Source organism: Petaurus breviceps, unplaced genomic scaffold, assembly GCF_028583685.1.
Source record: "Petaurus breviceps papuanus isolate PSGF00001 unplaced genomic scaffold, PetGlider_PUasm1.0 183, whole genome shotgun sequence".
NCBI lineage: Eukaryota > Metazoa > Chordata > Mammalia > Diprotodontia > Petauridae > Petaurus > Petaurus breviceps.
In genome coordinates this window covers 18,582,597-18,588,555 of record NW_027185791.1, presented here as the reverse complement: position 1 = coordinate 18,588,555, position 5,959 = coordinate 18,582,597, and the positions used below count along the sequence as shown (strand labels likewise).

Sequence of the window (5,959 nt, the reverse complement as noted above, 5' to 3'; positions counted from 1 at the left end):
ATTTGTGTGTAGGATTTGGAGTTGGAGGGTGTCTTAGATTGTCTAGTTCTAGGATGGTAGCATCTATAATCAGAAGGGACCTTAGAGAGCTTCTAGTCAAGTACCCTCATTTTATAGGGAAGGAAACTGAGGCCCACAGTGGCTATCTTCTACCCAAGGTCACACACTGGGTGTCACTAGGAGACTTAGAAGTCAAGCCCAGATTCTCCAACACCAGACCCAATTCATTTGTAATTAGTTGGACTGTCCTTTGATTTGTATGTCCTATTCCCCCCACCCCCCAAAATAACTTCTTCAGCAAGAGTTTAAAGCTTACCTTATTTGGTGTTTTAGTCTACCATTTTACTGCTACTCCTACCAAAGTAACCTCTTCGTCAGTAGTTCATTTATGAAGATGGACACAGGCATAAGCATTCAATAAAGATGGACACAGGCATAAGCATTCAATACTATTTAGGATTTTTATGTCATTGTAATCACTCTATCCATTGAGTCACCTAACTCCCATGTAGAACTAGTGAATATATATATTGATCTATTTAACTTTGCTCATTTTAATCTGATTCTATAAGACTAGCAATTCCATTCTCATAAAAATTTCTTGAAAACCACTGGACTAGCCATTGTTTCATAGAAAGTGACTAATGAGAAACTTAGAAAACAGAAAAAAGACTCAGAATTCTATGGTTTTTTAAATGTCACTTGTAACTGTTCTAGCAGTTTTTTTAGACTTAGTTTGTGGATAGATTTGGAAACTTTTGTTTATCAAACTAATTTAAGGTCATAATGACAATCTATTCTTTAATTTAAAAAATGAAGTGTTTATTTCTAAATAAAACAAAAGGTACTGGATTAACTCACACAGAGCAAGAGCCCAAACACAAAGTCCCTCAGTTATTTCTGCAGCAATCTTCATTAGAGAAGTTCATCAAACCAACCTTAGACACAAGAGATAGAAGATTAATTTTCAGGCAACAAAAAACAGTAAATCATTGTAATCCTCTTATCGCCCCTTGATGGAAGGAAAGCAACTTACACCAAGATAAATAAAAGTATCCTATTAACTTCTCTTTTTTCCCTTATATCATTTCTAATGGTGGGATCTTTATTTTTTCTTAGTTTAGCCTTCAAAATTATGACTACAATTATGACTTCCTCTGCATGAGAAAAAATTAATATTTTCCTGCCTAAGAAGACAGGAAGTTGTCCTTCAGGAAATGGAGTAGTTCATGCCCCCTGCCTTTGTTCCATGGTTCTCTGGACTGAGAGTGCCCTTTCTAGTGGAATCTGAGATACTTTGCTACAGAGAACATTGTAGGATTGTGGACAACCCATTCTGGCACAGTTTTATATATTTCCTTCTAAGTCATTCTCCAACTGATAAATGATCAAAGAATATGAACAGGAAGTATACAGTTAAATAAAACAGAGCTATCTCTATTCATATGAAAAAATGTTCTAAATCACTATTGGTTAGAGAAATGCAAATTAAAACAATTCTGAGATACCACCTCATATCTAACAGATTTATGAACATGACAAAAAATGAAAATAATGGATGTTGGAGAGGATGTGGGAAAACCTGGACACTAATGTGCTGTTGGTGGAGTTGTGAATGGATCCAACCATTCTGGAGAGGAATCTGGAACTATACCCAAAGGGCTGTGAAACTGTGTATGACCTTTGATACATCAATATCATTGCTAGATCTATATCCCAAAGAAAAGGGAAAAGGACCTATTTGTACAAAAAATAGTTATGGCAGCTCTTTTTTATGGTGGCTAAGAATTGGAAATCAAAGGGATACCCATCAATTGGGGAATAGTTAAACAAACTGTGTTATATAATTGTGATGGAATGTTATTTTGTTATATATATATATATATGCATATATATATTCTTATTATAAAAGAAATGACAAGCAGGATGATGTCACAAAAACCTAGAAAATTTATGTGAATGGATGCAAAGAATCAGGGGAATGTTTACATAGTAACAACAATATTGTTTGATGAGGAATTGCGAATGATTTAGCTATTCTCAGCAATATGCTACAAGACAATCCGAAAGGACTAATAATGAGGCATCTTTAGAGAAAGAACTGATGTTTGAATACAGACTGAAGCATGCTATTTTTCACTTTCTTTCTTTTATTCGTGTTTTTTTTTTTTTGCCACTTGGAGGGCAATTGGGATTAAGTAACTTGCCCAAGGTTACAAGGCTAGTTTTTTTGTGTGGGTGTTAAGTGTGTGAGGCTGGAACTAAACTCCGGTTCTCCTGACTCCGGGGCTGGCGCTTTACTCACTGCGCCACCTAGCTGCCCCTTATTCAAGTGTTCTTATGCAAAATGACTAATAAGGAAATGTTCCACATGATTGCACATGCATAACCTATATCTGATTGCTTACCATCTTATGGAGGGGAGGGAAACAGGGAGAGATAGAATTTGGAACTTAAAACTTTTAAAAAAGGTTTTAAAAATTGTTTCAACATATAATTAGGGAAAAATAAATTTTTTTTAAAAATATGAGTGAAAGTAGAAATATATAAGGATTATGGCATTCCTTGACATAGGGATAAACTGCCACATAGTTTGGAAGAGAAGAGATAAGGGAATAGGGGAAGAAACTGGGGACAGTTAATGTTGGGAGTGAAATACTTCTGACTCTCTTTTCTGTTCTCCCCACTCCCCTCTGCCATTTCAATCACTGCCACCTCCTTGCCCCCAATTCCTTAATGCTCTCATAAGAACAGGGTGGAGCTTAATTTCACATCTGCTGTGCCATTTGATTCAAAATAGTCATTTATTACCAGGCTTTCTGTTAGGAATAACTAATGAAAATGATCGTAAAACATGTTGCAAATGGAAAGTGAGACATAAGTTCCAAATCATAACAGAACACACCAATGCTGAAACTAGTGCCCCAGTCCCGAATACAGGATTTGGGGGCTCTGATCCATGGGACTTTGCTGCTTTTGCAATTTATTTTGGGCACTTTGAAAACCTTGCAAGTCCTCAAGGCCTAAGCCACAAGTGTAATAACTCTGCTCATATTAAGGATTGTGAGTTTATTCAGTGGGACTTGTGGTTATGACCGTTGCCAAGGTGACCGAGGGAGTGCATACTGGGACCGGCCTTATTAAGGGGACTCACTTGGTATTGGAAATGACAGGCCTCCATGTGTGCCCTGCCCAAAGGCTGCCAGTCATAAAAAGCTAATTTCCATGGAGTAAGACATGCTGTCATTCTGTGTGGGTTTGTTGTTTCACTTAACTGGACCATTAATTCAATTTCTTCTTCTTTTTCCTTCTTCCCCCTTCTTGTTTTCTTCCTTTTCTTTTTTCCTTTCCTTCTTTCATATTCTCTCTTTTCCCTTGTTGGTGTTTTCATTGTAACCAGTGTGCATTTCCACTGGGCAGCAGGGAATGGGACTCACTCCAACTTGTTTTCATTGCCTTAGTTCCTGGTGCCTGCAGTTGCAGCTGTCATGACTTCATAACTCTGAAATGGCAATGAGGGTTGGAAAACAGGGCTTGAATTGTATTCATTTGGTAGAAGGTACCAAGTGTGAAAGAAACCTGGGCAGTCTTGACCTCCTTCTGTATTATTTTTGAAAACTGTTCTTATCACTCCCCACCCCCTCCTATCGTGTTTAATGTTGGCTCTTCTGGAAGAGGTCCAGTCTCTCAGACCTATTAGCCCATGAGACTCAGTTCATCCCGGCCACACCCTGGGCTAAAAATTATGTAGATAGATAGATAGATGGATCGATAGATATTTCATGAGGAATTATTTTTAGTCAGAGAAAATTCAGAGACTGGTTTTGATTATATTGTAATTTATGTATCATTTTCAGATTTAGAGAGGTTGGGAGTGGAAGAAAAAGGTAGATCCCCAGCACCTAGCATAACAGCTGGCACATAGTAAAGTCAAATCACTAATCATTTATTAAGAGCTTGCTATGTGTGGGACACTGTGCTAAGCATTGGGGTTACAGTTACAAGCAGAAAGATAATCTCTGTCTCCAAGAAGCTTACATTCCAATGAAAGAAGACAGCACATAAAGAAAGCTGAAAGCCAGGCAGTGTTTGGGAAGAGGGTGCTGGTATGGGGGGGGCAAGGTAGAGAGAAAGTCCAGAGTCAGGACAGAGTCTGGAGAGTAATGAAGACATGACTGGTGTGGGTGTTTTCCTTAAAGTGGAGGCTCTGGGAGGAGGAATTAACCAATCAGAGGAAGGGACTTCAAGCACACCATGCACTTCCTGTGTGAGAAGTCCAGATGATAAGAGTAAACTTCCAGGGTGAGGAAGCTTATGTAGCATGAAAGAGAAAACACAAAGTCAGTAATGGAGTCAATAAATAAATGGTCATTGACTGACTAACTGATGACAGGGAACGATCCAATTGTGGAGACTTGTTTTTTCCTCTCCTCTTTTGTCTCCCTTCCCCATGCACTTAAATACTCTTATAATGGATAAGAAAAAAGCAAACTGAGTGGTCTACATTTCCTCTTGTGAGTTGATTCTTCATAGGGCACACTCCTTGAAAACTCTGAGTCTGTGGCATGGTTGTTAAAGGAATTTGGTTGAAATTTCAGTCTTCCTTGGACATTTCAACACAATCACAGCTGTTTTAGCAGTGGCTGTGGTGGTGGAGAAAATGTGGGAAATGGATTGCTAGTTATTTAGGGAAATAGGCCAATGCTTCACACAGATTCTACAGATGTGGGATTTCAAATTACGACTGATTTGTGGATAATTAGTGGTTTAGGTTTTGGTTCAGGGAGGTACTACTGATTTGAGATTCAGCAAGCCAATGTGATTGAGAGGGCTGGACAAATACCATGTGTATTCATAAATCAACAGGTAAGTTTATCAATCAACAGTAAAGAAAGTCATTTTCTAAGTACAGTTGTTTGTCTTATTTTGGTCTGACTCTGAAAACACGTTAACCACATGGCCTTTAATAATGGGTAAGGTGTCATTCTAACAATGTGCTTTTAAAATTTATTGGTCTAACTCTGATCTTTAAGTTTGAAGTTCTGCAGGTAACCAAAGGGTCTCAGTACAATGCAGAGTACAATCTGTTCCACTCAATTCAAATTTGTGATTTTTAGGCGAATATATATCTAAAAGATTCCAGTGTGTAGACAACTCTATTAACTTTTTAAAAGTATAATTGTGTCTTTTATTTTTATTCAGAATAATTTCTAGCCATAACCCCACCCCAACCTAGTTTTGACAATACCTTGTAAGAAATTAAGGTCAACAAAAACAAGCAATTAAGAGACCATATCATACTATATCATTTTGTGCAACATTATATCCCCATAGTTACCCACTTCTCTGCCAAGAAGAAGCAAAGATGTTCCATTATCTGTCTTCTCAGATCAAGATTAATCAATATGATGACTAAGGCTTTTAGTTACTTTTGGTAATTTTGTTATTTTTCATTGTTATACTCATTGCTACATTGTTCTCTTGGTTCTGTTTAGTTCACTCTCTAAATTCATACAAGACTCTCATGTTTCCTTGAATTTCTCATATTTGCTACTTTTTTTGGTCAGGTCAACAAATACTCATTAGGCATTTACTATGTATGAAGCTCTTCTGGGTTGAGGATATAAAACCCCAAAATATCCTTGCCGGCAAAGAGCTTACATGTGAATCTTTTAATGAGGTATGTGAATCTCATTGATATACTTTTTGTTTTTTTTATTTAAAATTTTTACCTTTTGTTTTTACATCATTTACTCTTTTATTTAAAAAAATGAAACACTTCATAAAGTAGTTTATCACTCCTGTGCAGGGATTATGCTAGTGTTCCTTGTATAAAGAATTGTGGTCCATGTGCTGCTGAAGTGAATGACCACTAGCACTCTTGATTCTGTTTATGTGCCTACATGAACCCATTTTAGACCTGAATTGTCTTTGTCATTCTCTCCCTCTCTCTCTCTCT

At 37.2% G+C, this 5,959-nt stretch overlaps 1 long non-coding RNA gene across 1 annotated transcript in view; it reads right to left on the bottom strand.

The window, feature by feature from the left end:
* Nucleotides 1–2,785: 2,785 nt before the first annotated feature.
* LOC138161141 (uncharacterized) overlaps nt 2,786–5,959 on the bottom strand; it is a 12,165-nt gene continuing 8,991 nt past the window's right edge. Inside the window, exon 3 of the long non-coding RNA XR_011168288.1 lies at nt 2,786–3,502. This is a non-coding gene — a long non-coding RNA (uncharacterized lncRNA). The remainder of the gene's footprint in view (nt 3,503–5,959) is intronic.